Source organism: Ipomoea triloba, chromosome 5, assembly GCF_003576645.1.
Source record: "Ipomoea triloba cultivar NCNSP0323 chromosome 5, ASM357664v1".
Lineage (NCBI taxonomy): Eukaryota > Viridiplantae > Streptophyta > Magnoliopsida > Solanales > Convolvulaceae > Ipomoea > Ipomoea triloba.
The window spans coordinates 8,564,824-8,582,072 of record NC_044920.1 but is presented as its reverse complement, the minus strand read 5'-3'; positions in this window follow the sequence as shown (position 1 = coordinate 8,582,072).

Below are 17,249 nucleotides of genomic sequence, written 5' to 3'. Positions count from 1 at the left end.
ACAATTGCTAGTAAATAATGAGATTAGGAGTTTTATGAATATGTTTTTATACATGATAATGGCCGTATATGCATGTACCTATTATATTTATACCCATATAGACTTATACTTGTGAAAATATTGACAAGAATTTAAGATAGTCTCTGGCAGTGACTTCCGTGAATTTCTGGGAAAAATCGGTAAGGTATTTTGATCCAATTTTTTTTATACATGTAGTTCTATAAGTGTAGAACCTACATATAAAATTTCATAATGATCGGAGTAGTATAAGTATGGTTTTCGAATTTTTCTCCAAAACTGGTCCAGAGAGAGAGAAATTCCGGACAGCACACTGCCAAGGGCAAAAATGGAATTTCTGTGTTAATTCGTGAACCTAGGTGACCAAAACTTTTTATGAACATCAAGTACTATGAGTTAGGGTTCTACCATAAACATTTCAAGTGAAAAAGAGTTCGGGAACTATTTTTACCGGCTCAATCTTTCGGACTGCGCAAGCTGAATTACTGTCCAGAATAGGCAGAATCCGTGGACGCGGTAGCGAACGTGCGTCCACCGGGCGTCCAAGGGCGCGAAAGTAAGATTAAATGGTGTAAGCTTGATTATTGATTATTGATGTTTAGAAGATGAGGTTGTTTGATGTTCGTGAGATCAAACTAAGCTTTGATAGTTGTTGATGTTTAGATGATGGGGTTGTAATGAACCTAAGAGGTTATGAGACTGATGATGATGTTATAACATGTTGATACATGGGTTATGAAATGGTGACAAAGTTAGGATGGATATTACTGATGATTGTAATGATCATAGATAGTAATTAGAGCTTAATTAAGGACTTAGTAATTAATGATGGATTAACAATGGAGTTCAGAAGGTGATTAAGCTCTAATTATAGTGATTAAGGACTGATAATAGTTATTAAGGTTTAATGACTGGATGAATAGACGGAATGGTAATTAATATATTATCAAGGTGGGACTAATTATTTGAAGGATTATCTTTGGTGATTATTGTGAGATCTTTGTTATGGGCAATACTCTCTATTTGGTGGTTATGTTGAAAGATTGGAATTACTCTTTTAGAATTTATTTGGAGAGGTTGGAATTCTCTCTTTGGTTATTATTTTAAGAACTTGGAAGTGATTCTTTTGATTTGGGGATTGTTGATGTTTACTTGAGGATTTAAAATATCTCTTTGGTAAATATACTATGGTTTAAAGGAAGTTTGAGTGGTGATGATATTACGATGTTTATTAAGGAAATTGTTATATGGAAATATTGAGATAAAGATTGTATATGGTGAATTTTGAGGAAATAGTTGTTGAACGACTTTGGATTATGGTTAGGTAATGACTTTACCTCAAGTTACGAACTAATGGTATTAATGCTTTCGAGGACTTGATAATGATGTTATAATGTTGTTGACTTGTTGTCGATGATGGATTACAAGGTTAGTAGTTACTAATGACAATAATTAATGTTTAAGAGTGATTAAGGTCAATTGTTGGATTATGGGTGACTAAGTATCGATTATGGAGGTGCGATATCCTCAAGTTATGATCTAATGATGTTGATCATGGTAGAAGTTGTTGATGTCGATAGTGACAAGGATAACTATCTATTATTAGTTAATTGTGGAACCATGATTATGGATTACCGATGATGATTGGATTGTNAGTGTTGTAAGTTTAGCCTGTGCACTTAGAGTGGAGTTTGTCAAAGAGGTGATAGAATTCACTCTAGGTGTGGCGGTAGCACCCAGTTTTCTATTGATAAGATGTAAGCTTCCGCTGATGTATTATTACGGATTTGTAATAAATGTAAGAGTTGAAAATTGGGGTGTTACAGGGGGTGGCATCACTGATCACCGAAGGATGGAGGATTGAACTGTGTTGCAAATTGAGCTTAAAGCTCCTGAATCATTCTGGCATTTTCCTCCACTGCTATTCGTGTACGAAGAAGCTCCTCATTTTGGATGTCCTGCCTCGCAGATATGGATGTGAACTGCCCTTCCTGCCATGTTCGCTGCTCGCGCCAAAAATTCATCTGTTTGTCATGGAGTTGCCTTTGGAAAGCTTGAGATGCTTCCCAATTCATCGAAGTAGAGCCCTCATGCTGTGCACTAGTCTCGCCCTGCTCTTGCGCTGCGGCATTATCATTCCCCTCATCATTCTCTTCATCTTCCTCATCAGTGTCATCATAAACTTCCAAATCAGGGGCATCATCCCCTCCCAACTTGAGATACATAGCAAAGAACTCACTCACAGAGAAAGCAATCATGGGACCCTCTTCTTTTTCTTCTAAAAGAAGGTTTCCTAGGCCTAAACCCTGGCACAATCGAGTGACAAAAGGTCCAATGAAAATAGTTTGAACCTTCTTCTTCAGTTGGGCGTGAAGCCATTTCCTTGTTTGAACACCCATGTTGATGCTAACTCTGTTCTCCATGCACCACATGTAAAATAGATCCTGCTTGTAGACTTTGTTCCTGTTGGTGGTCCTACCGGAGAGATTAACTGCAAAGGCCAATCTGATGGCCTTCAAAGCGTTTCTAGTGATGAGCTTTGCTTTTAAGTTGGAGGAGTTGTAAGCTGCATTGTTGGTTATGCTCTTCCAGTACTGAACAACCACAGCCTCTGAATCGAAATCATCTTTGAAGTCCCTGAAATATGGCAACGATATTTCCACGGCGTTGTGAAACCCAAGAGCTATACCCAGAGTGTTGACCGATAAGTTGTAGTGATTATCAAACAATCGGAATGAGATCGACTCCCTCACATTATTGGCCTCCTTCTTGATGTGAAGCGTGGCCAAAAATTCATAAGTGACCGGCGCGTAGGTCGGACCTCGCCACTCGAATAATATGCGTAGTTGAGGGTGCCCTATCAATGTATTCACTTCGTCTAATCAACCAAACTCTGTTAAAACATTATCGTCAAAGAATCTGCCCACACTTAGCTGCTTGCTTTTGTAAGTATCCACAAGAGCGCGCTGAGTAAGTGTCAAGTGCCTTAGAGATCTAGTGCCTCTCTCTTGAGCAGCTTGTGGAACTGCTGGTACGTTTCGTGCAGCTTGGGGTCGTGCTCTCGACCGACTAGATTCGTCGTGATCGTACTTAGATTTCTTTGCCATTTCTTTAGATCTTCCCATCCTACAAAATTTAGAAATTAATACTCATGGTAATTGGTTTTATGTAATTAACATTCAAATAAGTCACCAATGCATTCATTTAAAATTCCTTGTCAAGATAATGGATTTCAAACATATAGGTTCAAGGATTTTCGAAAAATTTCGCCATAGTTTCCGCTATATTTTGAACAATTGTAACATAAGAATATGAACAATATCATTCCATTATCACACACATGCACAATATCATCATAAGATAATTCAATTTGATGGTCAAATAAGAAGTCAACTCAAAAAGTCAAGAATTTCAAAAAGTCAACTTCATATTCTTCCCCAAATTCTAAAAAATTAGGGTTTGAAATTGAAAATTCAATTTTTGCAATGTAGCATGTGGAAAGTCAAATTGATGGCACATAATCAGTCTATAACAAGTTTACACATCAATTCAAGCATCAATTTCATAATCTAGACAAGAAATTCAATAAACCCATTTGTTCAACAATGGTGTTCACACTTGAAGCTCAATTTTAAATTTCAATCCATCAATGTAACCATCAATAATGAAAGAAAACATGAAAGGATAGTTCTATGAAGCATTATAAACCAATTTAAACATTCAAATCATTCAAAAACATTCAAGGTAATGTAGGATAAAATTTCAACATTCAAATCTTCTAAACTCATGGATATTCAAATAAATGGTTAAAAGATATGAAATTACCTTGATAGTGATGCTTTTAACCTTCTTGGAGATGAAAATAATTCACTATGCTCAAACCTTTAAGTTTGGAGATTACCTTGCGTGGAGAAGAGAAAAAAATTTAGGTTTTGGAGTGCCAAATGGCGTGGTTCGGCCGAATGGGTCTTTATCTCGTGGTGTTGGTTCCACGCACGTCCACACGCGTGTGGACGCGCGTGTGGACATTCTGTTTTGTTCCCACGCCGGTTAGCACATATGTGACCAGGCGTGGGGACTTACTGGATTGCTCCCACACCGGTTAACACGCGTGTGACCGTGCGTGTCACCCTGGTGCGTCATTTTTCTCGATTTTGGTCTTTTTCTTCACACCTATATCTGTATTAGGCCTTTCCAACGCATTTTTCAGTCTTGAATCCTACTAGTTAGTCTTCCAAAACATGGTACCAAATGGAATTGTAAGAAAACATTAAAATAAAAACATAAAAAGAACATAAAAATGATTTATTAGACCTTGGGTTGCCTCCCAAGCAGCGCCACAGTTTACGTCTTTGGCTAGACGCGTTATACCTTGTTCATTTTTCAACCATACTCCTTGGTAGTGGGTAGGAAACACTTCGGTACCCACGTGTTCTTCCATGTCAGCTTGTCATTTTTCCACTTCAGTTTTGATTTAGTCTTTGTTCTGATCATCGCGCTCACTTCTTCGTCAGTCCCTTCTGTTCTTACTTTGTCATCATTCGTGGCTTGTCCATCAAATCTCAAAGTTATCTCCCCCGAGCTTACGTCTATGTGGGCGTGACAAGTAGGCAAAAATGGTCTTCCAAGAATTAAAGAACCATGGGGCTCTGTATCTCCCATCTTACAAACAACAAAATCGACAGGCACAAGAAATTTTCCTATTCTTACTAGAACATCCTCCGCCAAGCTTTCCGGGTACCGTGTGGTCCCATAGGCTAAACGGAGTGTCAGCCTTGTCGGTTTCAAACTTGGTAAATTCAATTTTTCAAAGAGATTTGAAGACATTACATTAATCGAAGCTCCGAGATCGGCTAGAGCATTTTGAGGATCCATGTTCTGTATAGAACAAGGAATCACCAAAGCTCCCGGATCGCCCTTCTTTCTGGGGTGACCCTTAGCCAAACAAGCCGAAGACTCTTGGCTTAAGCAAGTAAAATTATCACAATTGTCGTCCTCAAATAACTCGCGGCATTCTTTGTTATTGAAAAATTTTCGGATAAAAGCATTAATTGTACCTTCTCGTGCCGCTTCCTTTTCCTTTGCATTTTTGGTTTTGTCTTGTGATAGCTCCTTTTCTTTGGGGCGGTTTTTAGAAGTGGTTTTCTCATTGCTTTCCTTCATTGAAATTGTGCACGAAGCGCTCGCAGTCTTTGATTCAAGATTGGGACTACAAGAGGTAGTCTCATCTCTCTTGCCCTTTCTCCTACATTGGCATATTCCGCAAACAATATCCATCGGGTCTCAATTTTCGTGCTTCTCTTCCTTGGCATCAATAGCATTGACTCTCTCTTTTGGGTTATTCTCTGTGTTACTAGGGAGTTGTCCGTAGTATCTCTAAGACATCATTTTGAACATTTGTGAGATTTGATTCTCAATGGTCTTGAGTGTAGCCTTGGATTCTTGTCTGACACTAGAAATCTCTTGTCTGATTTCCTGAGTGATCTCTTGCTTAAGATTTGCCCGATCATTTTTCAATTCCATGATCGTCCTGGTAAGCCTTTCATCTACTTCACGGATATCATCCCTCCTTTGTTGAGTAAAGTCAAGTTGAGAGTTGTATTGTGGCCTGAACTGGGTCATTTGGCCTCCATTGCCTTGATTCTGATTATACATCAATCTGCCCCTATCATTTTGTCCATAAGCAGGCTTGTTTCCATAATTGTATTGTCCTCGCGCTTGATATCCATCATTGTTGTTCCATCCCTCGCCCTGTTTCCAATTGTTGTTCGACCTTTGATTTAGTCCATAGGCATTGTAGTTGGAATTCCTTTGATAGCCCACCGCCTCAACCTGCTCGGATGCAGACGGTGAAGTGCAGATATTAGTATCATGTGGTCCTCCACAGATGTTACAGTAAAGTGCCAAAGCCATACAAGGCTTGGGTTTTCCTTCCATTTTTTCTACCATGGCCTGTAACTTCTTGATCTCATGATTCATTGCCTCTATTTTCGCCTCACTCGCCACATGGCTATTAATCTCATACATGCCTCCGTGCTCTCCTCGTCGGTCATACTAACAAGAGGTATTCTTAGATATTCTCTCGATCAATTCTTCAGCTTCGGGCAAAGCTAAGGAGACAAAGGCACCGTTGGAGGATGAGTCAAGTAACATCTTTCCTTCATCGGTTAACCCTCCGTAGAATAAGATAATCACGTCCCATGGGTGCATCAGATCTTGCGGGCATTGTCTTTTGAGAACCTTAAACCGTCTCCAAGCCTCCCCCAAACTCTCAAGCCTTCCTTGCTTGAATTCCTGTATTAGCCTTCGGATCCTCATAGTCTTTGTGATGGGGAAGAACTCGTTCATGAATTCACAATGCAACTGCTGCCATGATCTGAAATGGTTGTCGTCTTGGCTTTCCAACCAATGTGCTGCCTCTCCTATAACTGAAAATGGGAATAACTTAAGTCGAATTATCTCCTCACTAACGCCTTCTTGTCTGTACATCCCACATGCTCGTATGAACCTTGTTATGTGTGCATTGGGATCTTCGGATGGAAATCTCGAGTATTGGCTATTCTGTACTAGTGTGAGAATAGTTGGATGCACGTGAAAGTTGACGTTTTCCATCGGCGGTACATAGATCGAGTTGTGCATGATAAAATCTGGAGTCATATAATCTGCAATTGATCTCTGTGGTTCCTGAGGGATTCCATAGTATTTTTCTTCACGAATGTTTTCTTGGTGGTTTGCTCTGTTAGCTTGTGGTTCTTCAAGAATTTGTTCTTCATGGTTAATTGGTCCTTGTGGATTAACTGGAACTGGGGGCGGGTTTGGTATAGTTGCTCCTCTTCCTTGTGGATTTCTTGTTGCGCTTGATAAAGCCATTTGTGACCTTTGGGTATTTTTCTTCCTAGTTGCTCTATTGATTTCTGGAATGTAAGGTAGTAAGCCTTGATTTGCTTTTGCTCGCGTGTTGAATGCTGTGAATATAGTGGGAGTTGAATGTGAAGGTGGATGTGCGGTATGGAGGGTGTTAAAACGAAGAGTCATAAACTCCCCGAGTGTCGTATCTCTCGCGGATGGCAAATTGGAGAATATTCGGTTTTGCTACCTTGGTTTGTTTGAATAACGTGGAGATTGAGTATATGTATATTGGTAAAAGAAAGTGTGAAGAGGGCAAAGGTTGATAAAATAAGAAGTAAACAAAAGGGAAATAAAGGCGGATGGGGCTAAGATATCATGGAGATTGGTTAAAGGTGCAAGGTAGAGTATTGATTTCCTTTGAGTTATGGTTGAAGGAGCTTGGAACATTGTCTTGAGTTGCGTCACACTCAAGCTCCCAATTCTCAGTCGGTTGGGGAATTTTATCAAACACTTTGTTTACAAGTTCCCTCCGGATCTCATCTTCTCATATTGAGAGCGGGAAATGTGGGTAGTGGGCTACACCTCTTTGCGATATCTCGCCAAAGAGATGATCTTATACTCTTGGAGAGATCGGGGTCCTCGATCCAACAAGATCATACAAAACATACACACAAATTCAACATTCCCCAAAGAAATCAAACTCATTCATCAAATTAGATCATGAACACCAATCATCCATTCAATCTAGCCCCTATCCTAGGGATTAGCCTCTCATAGGCTTTAACAACATCAAAGCATCAAAATAGAAAAGCATATCTACAAGATCAATATAAAAAGCAAACAACTTTAAGGAAAAAGGAAAAGCAAGAGAAATCCAAAGAGAAAACAAGTCTTGATAAAAGAGTTTACCCAAGAGATCTTCAAGGCTATGGAGATCTTGGTTCTCTTCTCCAAGGAGCTCTTCCTCCTCCCTTAATCCTATCTAAACCTAACCTAAAATATAGAATAGAAAATGTGACAAAAGACTCACTAAATCTAGCTGAAATGTCCCTTAAATACTAAAACATCGCGCAGATTTTCTGGTGCCGCCCCACGTTTGCCACACGCGTGTGGACTGGCGTGGACGGTTACTGGAATATTTCCACGCCAGCTCACACGCGTGTGAGGCTCGTGGGCGTGGTTTCTTCATTTTCGTTTCCTTTTGTTGTTTCCGGTTTGGTCTTCGTGTGTTCCCATGTGGATTGATTCTTCCTTTCAATGGTTTATGCTCTCTTTTGGTTGATTTCAGCCTTCATTCCTGTGGGAATTCTTGAAAACACTCCACACAGAACTCATTTGCAATTTGTTAGTAAAATAGCATGTAAACACGTAATTGCACTCTCTAAGACTTATTTTTAGCAAGAAATCAACTTAATAAGTTATAGATAAATAGGTACTTTTGGCGTCTATCAAAGTTTCCACACTTTAGATTGCTCGTCCACGAGCAAATTATACATTCAAAACCTTCTCATTTAGATGCCAAAAGTATCTAAGCTAAAGATATGCTCAATGATAAACATTCATTCAAAACACAATCTACCAGGAGATGTGAAATCCTTCACAATTCATTCAAAACACTGCTATGAATATTCAAACAAAGCGAAACCCCTGTCGGTCACAAGTTGGACAGTTAATTAGTGTTCACAATATCAAGCATGCAGTCCAAAATTTCATTCACCTCTCATTGTGCAAAGGCCTTAAGCTGATCCCCCTAGTGGGAACGATGTACAAAACCTAATCAATCGGCCTCCCTTATCGCCAAAGCCCAACGTAAAAGTAAGTGAAAATAGATCCATGGGCCTCCCTCCGCCAGTGGCTTGGGCAGTTACTCATTTTTCTCACTTCCTAGGGTAACATGTTAAGCAACCCGACTTCACATGGAGTTCCATGCTTTTTCAAAGGCAGTGCAATGGGTGCTTGAATCCTAGCGAAGCGGCTTCCCTCATCTCAATTTTCTCATCTCTTAGGGCCATTTTATTGTGAACAACCGACTCCAGATATAACATTTGTGTATTTAGGAGACTATGGTTGTTCACCCCCTGAGATAGCTTTCCTCGTATCTTATCTCAGGGATTGGCTTTTTTGCCTTTTCTACTCATTTCTCCGAACAACAACCCCTCATGCCTTTTACGTAGGGAAACAGGGATATTTCACTCAATGCTCACAGAAAGCTCTCCTTTTGCCCCATGTTTTGTTCTATGATTATTCAATTCCGGGCTTCGCTTAAGTTATCTTTCTGAAATTAGGGATTGCACACTCCCACTTCGAGAGATCCTTAACTAAGGTCTTTACAAAATATGAGGTGAATACCACACAAGCATACAACTTTTCAAAATTTTTAAAGGTCAAGGTAGGGGTACTTCCAAGGTTATTCAAAGAGTAAATGATAAGCCGTGAATTAACCTATAAATATGCTTTAATTGTACTAACTTTTAAGTGAATTTTATGTGTTTGTGCAAGAACGAAGTATATTTCAGGTGTTTGTGGCACAATGATTGAAAACCGGGACCTAGGCGTGATGAAGCGTAAAATGAAGACAATTCGGGATGAATTCAAGGCAAAAATTGGTCAAGAATGAAGGGTCAAAACCATAGCAAGTTCAACGGAGAATCGGAGCAAAGGAAAAGCCAGATAACACCACCGGGAGGGTGTAACACTGGAGGTCACGGTGTGACCTACAGCGTGACACCATGGTTATCTTTCAGATGGTGTGTGTCACGCTGCAGGTCACGCCGTGACTCGCAGCGTGACCAGCACCATCTGAAAGTGGCCTGTGTGGTCACGATGAAGGTCACGCCGTGACCTCCATCGTGACCTGCAGGCCACTTTGCGGATTCAAGGCGTCACGCTACAGGTTTTGCATTGCTTTTAATATGAATGTGATTGTGATTTTAGGGGATTATTTGATTCTTGTTTGATTGTGGCCAAATTATGCAAGAAATGCATGGTATTGGTGTTTCACCTATGAGAATAGGGATCCACCATTGCCACCCCTTTCACAATTCTAACTTGCTCTTAAGAAAGGGGAGTTGGAAGGGATTATGCCCACAATGTGTTTGATTAAATGCCTCACCTAGTCTAATTGCTATGAGAATGGGATTAGAAGTGTGGTGATAACCAATGTACACGAGAGTGGCATTGGCATTGACTTAATTCCCTCACTTCATTGTTTAGCATTGTTAAGCCTAGAATCTTAGAACATTATAGAAGCATTTGTGCATTGCTATTTGATTTAAATCCTCCTCTTTAGCATTATTTATTTCTTTATTTAGTTACTTGTTTTTATCATTATCTCATGCAATCAAATACATCATTTTGGTTAGCTTTCAAACACTCGATGAACTCATGTTTAATCCCTTGCTACTTAAATCCCTCCTAGCCATTCCTAGAGGACGACAATCACTAAATTCAACCACTAAAATTACAACTTTCAAATGGCGCCGTTGCCGGGAAATGGCATCGATTTTGAGTAGCATGTTTATTTGGGTTAACATGAGCCATCATCTAAGTTAGAGAGTCTAACCACATCTTTTTATTTATTGTTCTCACAAAGTACCTTGTTGATTTTTCTTTTTTCTTTTTAAGCTTTTAAATTGGTTACTACTCTCACTAGCAACTACTTTTGGTTGCAAAAGCGTTGTTGTTGTTTTTGTGCTTACAGGTGAATAGCTAATTGCATGCAAACCCGTTCCAAAGGTGTACAAGGATTGCTAGCAATTGACCACGAGATCAACGCTATAGTGAGAAGACGAAATAAAGCAGCCCGTAATCAAGAACATATTATTGCAGAAATGGGTTCACCAAGCAGGGTTGAACATCAAGATGGGGTCACCGCTGAAACATTAAGGAGTGCAGGATTGAGTGCACCTCAGAACAGATCCCCACTGAGAGAAGTAGATGAAAATGAGGATCCGCCTCTTCAGAGGGAAATGGATCAACCATTGATACCACCACCCCATGTTGGGCAGTATCAGGAAAGGGATCCCTACTATGAGCAGCCCAATGATAGAGCTAGATTCTATGAAAGGGAAGATCAGTTTGAGCCAAGAAGGAGAAATGCACCGATTGAGAACTTCTTTGATCAAAGAGGAAGAGAAGTTCCTAGAGATGATTACTACGAACCAAGGAGGATGAATGCTCCACGGGAGAACTACCGGGGTTATTTGAGAGAGGAAATAAGAGAAGAAAGAAGAACTATAGCAGATTTCATGACCCCGGAATTCAGTATGCACAACTCTATTTACATACCACCCGTGGAAGCAAACAACTTTGACATCAAGCCTTCAGTTATAACTTTGGTTCAGAATGCTCCATTTAGTGGTTTGCCTTCAGAGGATCCACATGGCCACATCACTCGGTTTGTGCGGTCCTATGGAATGTACAGACAGAATGGGGTGCCTGAAGAAGTGGTTCGGCTCAAATTATTCCCGTTTTCAGTGATAGGGGATGCTGCTCGTTGGTAGGATTCTCATGCCAACAATCACTTCAGGTCCTGGGAACAATTGCACAAAGAATTCATGCAGGAGTTCTTTCCCTTGACAAAGACTTTGAAAATCAGGAATAAAGTCCAAGACTTCAAGCAGGGTTCAATGGAGTCATTAGGGGAAGCCTAGAGGAGATTCAAGGCACTTAAAAGACAATGCCCACCAGACGTGTTTCATCCGTGGGATGTCATTAATTCTTTCTACGGGGGATTAACTGACGAGAATAAGATGTTGTTGGATTCCTCATCAAAGGGAGCCTTTGTGTCCTCATTGCCAGAAGATGCTGAGGAATTTATTGAAACAATTTCAGCCAATACTTCTTGTTGGTATAACAAAAGAGATTCCAAGTCTGGGTTGTATGAAGTGAGTAACAGTACTGCTTCAGATGCTAGAGTTGAGGCAATGGGATATGAAATCCGGAGGCTCCAAGCCAGGATTGAAAAGATGGGAAAGGAACCACAGGAGGGAAACCCATGTATGTCACTAGATCTTTACTGTGACATATGTGGTGGACCTCACGGGACACAAGAATGCACTTCTACATATGATGATCCTGGGTGTGAGCAAGTGAGTGTTATGGGCTACCAAAGGCCTCAAAATATCAATTCATATGGTAACACCAATCAGAACTGGAGGCAAGGTCAAGGGTGGCAATAGCACCCAAGTCAGAATCATGGGTGGCGAAATCAAAGGATAGGAGGAAATCAGGGTGGAAGTTCTTCATATAACACCTATATGGGAAATTCTAACACTCAAATTCCACCTCAAAGAGAGGGGCCCTATAGACCACCACCTACACAGAAAACAGGAAATTATCCTCCTAGAGATGAGCCACCGAGGGAGAGTTTTGAAGAGAAAATGTTGAGAATGATGACTGAAATTAAGCAAGACATGGGACACATGAGGCAGGAGTCGAAACAAGATATAAGACAGGATGTTTCAGCTGTGAGACAAGAGGTCTCGAACTATAGGCAAGAGTCCACTTCTTCCATTCGCAATCTGGAAAATCAGATGGCCCAGGTTACCAAAACAATGGCAGAAAGACCCCGGGGAGCACTTTCTAGTACCACAGAAAATAACCCCCGGGAGAGGGTTAAGGCCATTACTTTAAGAAGTGGCAAAGAGCTTCTTGATCCTTTACTGCATAAGGGCTCCACCTCAAAGAGTCCAATTGAGGAAGAAAATGTGAAAATCCATGTTGAAGAGAATGCAGAACAAAACACTGGCACAGTTGCACCTGTAGGTTCACATGCTGAGAAAGCCTTAGAAAAAGGCAAGGAAAAGGCAGATGTTCCAGTTTTGTAACACCCCACTTTTTCCACTTAAGAAAATACGGGTAAAATCTTTTTTTTTATTACAAATAACTTTTACAATAGAGGAAGCTTTCAACAATAAAAAGGAAAAAGGGGCGTTATGCCACGTTCAAGTATCTCATACTCAAACGCACAGGCTAACTAACTTACTACCGATTACTAATACAATATTTGATTTGATTTCTAAAGGTATAAAATCTTTACATTTAATCGCTCTCATGCTCAAAGCCATGTAATCCAAACCTGCAAAATAACTAGAGAGGGGAAAAACAATATCAGCACGACGGCTGGTAAGACTTACTCCACCCCGTAAAACATTTTTGCACATAGCATCTTGGAGCACATAGGAGCATATAATTTCATATTAACCCCTTAAAATATTTTATTCTCATAAATATCAATATTCTTTAACCAATTAAAATGTAATTTGAGGAAATCACTCAATAAAGTATATATTAATATCCACAAAATTTCTAGGATACCAATGCATTGCCTAACCATAATCCAAAATTATTCATCCACTCTCTTCTAAATATTCATCAAATAATGTTTTCCTCAACATTTGTATATGACCAACTTCTCAAAACATTTCATAATACTATCATTGCTCAAAATTTCATTAACTTTTCAAATAACCATTCAAGAGATAATTCCAATATCTCATAAAAATAATAATAATACCAAATAGGATAGGGAATTCCAATCTCCCAATTATTCTCTTTCCAAGAGGAAACCTTACAAGAGTACATATTGAATTTCTCAAATTCATCCACACTTGATATATATAGTGTCAATGAGAAATGGGTACCAAATGAATAATTTTTAAGTTCTCAAAAATAAATTTTCATAAACAGGGAGTTTTCTGGCTCCCTAGTGAGTCAGCTTTTACGTCACTGCTCATTCCTCAAAATAACAGGGAAGTTATAAAAACCTCCTAGTGAGTCAGTTTTTACATCACTACTCACTCCTCAAGATAAAAATATCAAATGGTACCATCCTCATGACAAAATATATATGCATAACCAAATCCTTCAAATTTCACATCTTACAATTATACCTCAAAAATCATTTATTCAATTTCATACCTTAGGTCTATAAAACCTTCATATTCTAAATATCCATATACCATTAATTTCCCTTTCATAAACCATATACTAAAAATTTCAATCCTTTCACCATTCAAAACTTAATATGCCAATATATATATGGCACTTTCAAACTACTACACATACAAATAATATGTATAAACATCCAAAACATGTCACAAATTTCATAACAATCTATATAATTGCACAAATCACATAAGTCCATAATAATCAATTTAAATATTACAAATCATTCAATAATCACATAATCATTCAAAAATTATATTAAAATAAATATTCCACATAATCACGTAGTAAAATGATTTTAATTAATTTGGGGTAAATAAATTTTAGGTAGACATAAATCTTACCTAAGAGCCATTACCCATCATCTATCAAAACTTGCTCACAATTGGATTTGAACTTATAACCCTCTAAGAATTCACACACACTTTAACCATTAAGCTACCACCTTTGATATAAAATTTATAAATTAATCAAATATTCATTTACACTACTAATACCATGCATTATTATTATTATTATATTTATTTATTAATTACCGTAGCCTCATCATCCATCCATTATCAATCCAGAACCTTATGATCATCACCTTCAACCAGGACGAAATCATTTTCTCCATCAACGTCATCCACTCATCAGTATCCTCATCATCACCTTATCAAACTTCCATCATCTTCTAGTCATCAACATATAAGTATTATTATTAATATAATTAGTAATATTATAATTTTATACCATGGGCAGTAGTGGTCTCCATCGTAATACTAACATCACCATCATCGCCGGTCAAAAAGCTTGCCGGAAAATAACCAAAGATTGCCAGCCACGAAGCTGCTTCGTCGGAGGAGATCCAATTGCATTGCCCATAGTCCAGTTCGCTGGAGTTGCTGGTCACCACCATCGGCCGCTGAGCTCGCAGCCGGAGACACCATCGGAGGAACTCGCCAACCACAGTCTCTATTCACCACCACTGCTCGTCAAAGGTCGCCAGAGATGGAGGAGAACACCACTGTCATTTATTCACATACTATTGTTATTGTTATTATATTAATATATTAATATTAATATTAATTATCATTATTATAGCATATGTAACCCCTTTCAATTTAATTATAATTATTAATTATTAATATTATTACTAATTTATCATTATAATTGGAGACAATCACTCTTAATATATATATATATGTATACACTACATGCCACATGCCACATATTTTATTTCTTAACAAATAGACTATACAAACCCCTGTGAAAACTCTTCACCACATTATATATATATATATTTAAATATATACGAATTCCAATATATGGATTTATAAAAAAGATAATAATTTGTTGTTATGTAGATTCAAAACAAGGACCTTTTATTGAAATCTTAAAGTTTAGTCCAGAAAGCCAAATCAATTCCTGTAGACCATTTTCGAAATAAATATATATATACATATAGGTTCGAAAAAATATATATTATCTCATAAATAATAATTTCCAAAAATACTTTTGGGCAACACAAATATTTTGAAAATAATAATAGTATTTTCTCAAAAATACTTACAAAATTTCGGGGTGTTACAAGTTTATAGGCCACCACTTCCCTATCCGGGGAGGTTGAAGAAAGATGAGGACAAAACTCAGTATGGTAAATTTCTGCACCTTTTGAAACAATTGCATATTAACATGCCTTTTGTAGATGCCTTGGGTCAAATGCCAAGATATGCAAAGTTTTTGAAAGACCTCCTCACCAATAAAAAGAAACTGGAGGAATCAACTACTGTGGCACTTGGTGAGGAGTGTTCAGCGATGGTGCATAAGGACTTGCCACAAAAACTGAAGGATCCAGGGAGTTTCACAATTCCTTGCCAAATAGGTGAAACTGATTTTCATAAGGCATTGGCCGACCTAGGTGCAAGTATAAATCTTATGCCTTTTTATCTGTTTAAGAAGTTAGATTTGGGTACTCTTAAACCAACACGTATTTGCATTCAATTGGCTGATCGGTCCATTAAGCATCCCAAGGGGATTGTTGAGTACGTGTTGGTTAGAGTCCATAAGTTTATCTTTCCCGTGGATTTTGTCATTTTAGATATGGATCCTGACATTGAGGTGCCACTTATCCTTGGTAGGCCATTTTTGGCAACTGCGAGGGCACTTATTGATGTTGGGAGTGGGAAACTAGTCATTCGTGCTGGTGACGAGTGTGCTAGTTTTGACGTGTCTAAATTGACAAAATACCCCATTTCTGCTGATGATTCTTGCTATTTTGTTGATATCTTGCATAACCATGTTGAGTCGGTAGTGCCCCATTTGATTCTTGATGAAAAAAACAAAAGAGATCTTGATAGGTTTAGTTGGGGCACTACTATTGCTTGTTGTGAAAAGAATTTTGAACTTGCTGATAATAATCTTGCTGGTTGTGTAAATGATGAATCTTTGGATGTTGATGAGTTTGACAGTGTTGATTCTTATGCTTGTGATACTATTTCTGTTGTTGAAAATGATAATGCTTGTTGTGATATAAATGGTGAAGTTGAGGAGGAAATGGTTGGATTGAAAAGGGTTGCGTTAGTGGTTGATAATGTGAAAGAAAAACAAGAGGGAGGAATGGAAGAAAGTAGTTCAAAGAGTGAGCTTAAACCCTTACCCGAGCATTTAGAGTATGTTTTTCTGGGGGAAGATTCTACACTTCCAGTGGTGATTTCATCTTCACTGGAGGATAATCAAAAGAATAGACTTGTGGGGGTGTTGAAAAAGAATAAGGGGGAAATTGGGTGGAAACTAAGTGATCTGAAGGGGATTAGCCCCACTTTATGCACTCATAAGATCCTTCTAGAGGATGAAGCTAAGCCTGTAGCCCAACCCCAAAGAAGATTAAACCCCAATATGAATGAGGTTGTGAAAAATGAGGTAGTCAGACTCCTAGATGTGGGGATGATTTACTCCATTTCTGATAGTGCTTGGGTGAGTCCGACCCATGTTGTGCCAAAGAAAGGGGGGATAACTGTTGAGACCAATGAAAAAAATGAATTGATTCCTGTAAGGAAGGTCACGGGTTGGCGGGTATGCATTGACTATAGAAGGTTGAATAATGCCACCCGTAAAGATCATTTCCCCTTACCTTTCATTGACCAAATGGTAGAGAGGGTTAGTGGCCATGGGTTTTATTGCTTTCTAGATGGGATGAGTGGATATTTCCAAACCCCTGTGGCTTTAGAAGATCAAGAAAAAACCACTTTCACCTGTCCTTTTGGAACGTTTGCATACAGACGCATGCCATTTGGCCTGTGTAATGCACCGGCCACTTTCATGAGGTGCATGACAGCCGTATTCGGGGATTACATTGGAGACTTCATGGAGGTCTTTATGGACGACTTTACCATTTGGGGGGAATCTTTTGAACAATGTCTTGAAAATCTGGAAAAAGTAATGGTAAGGTGTCA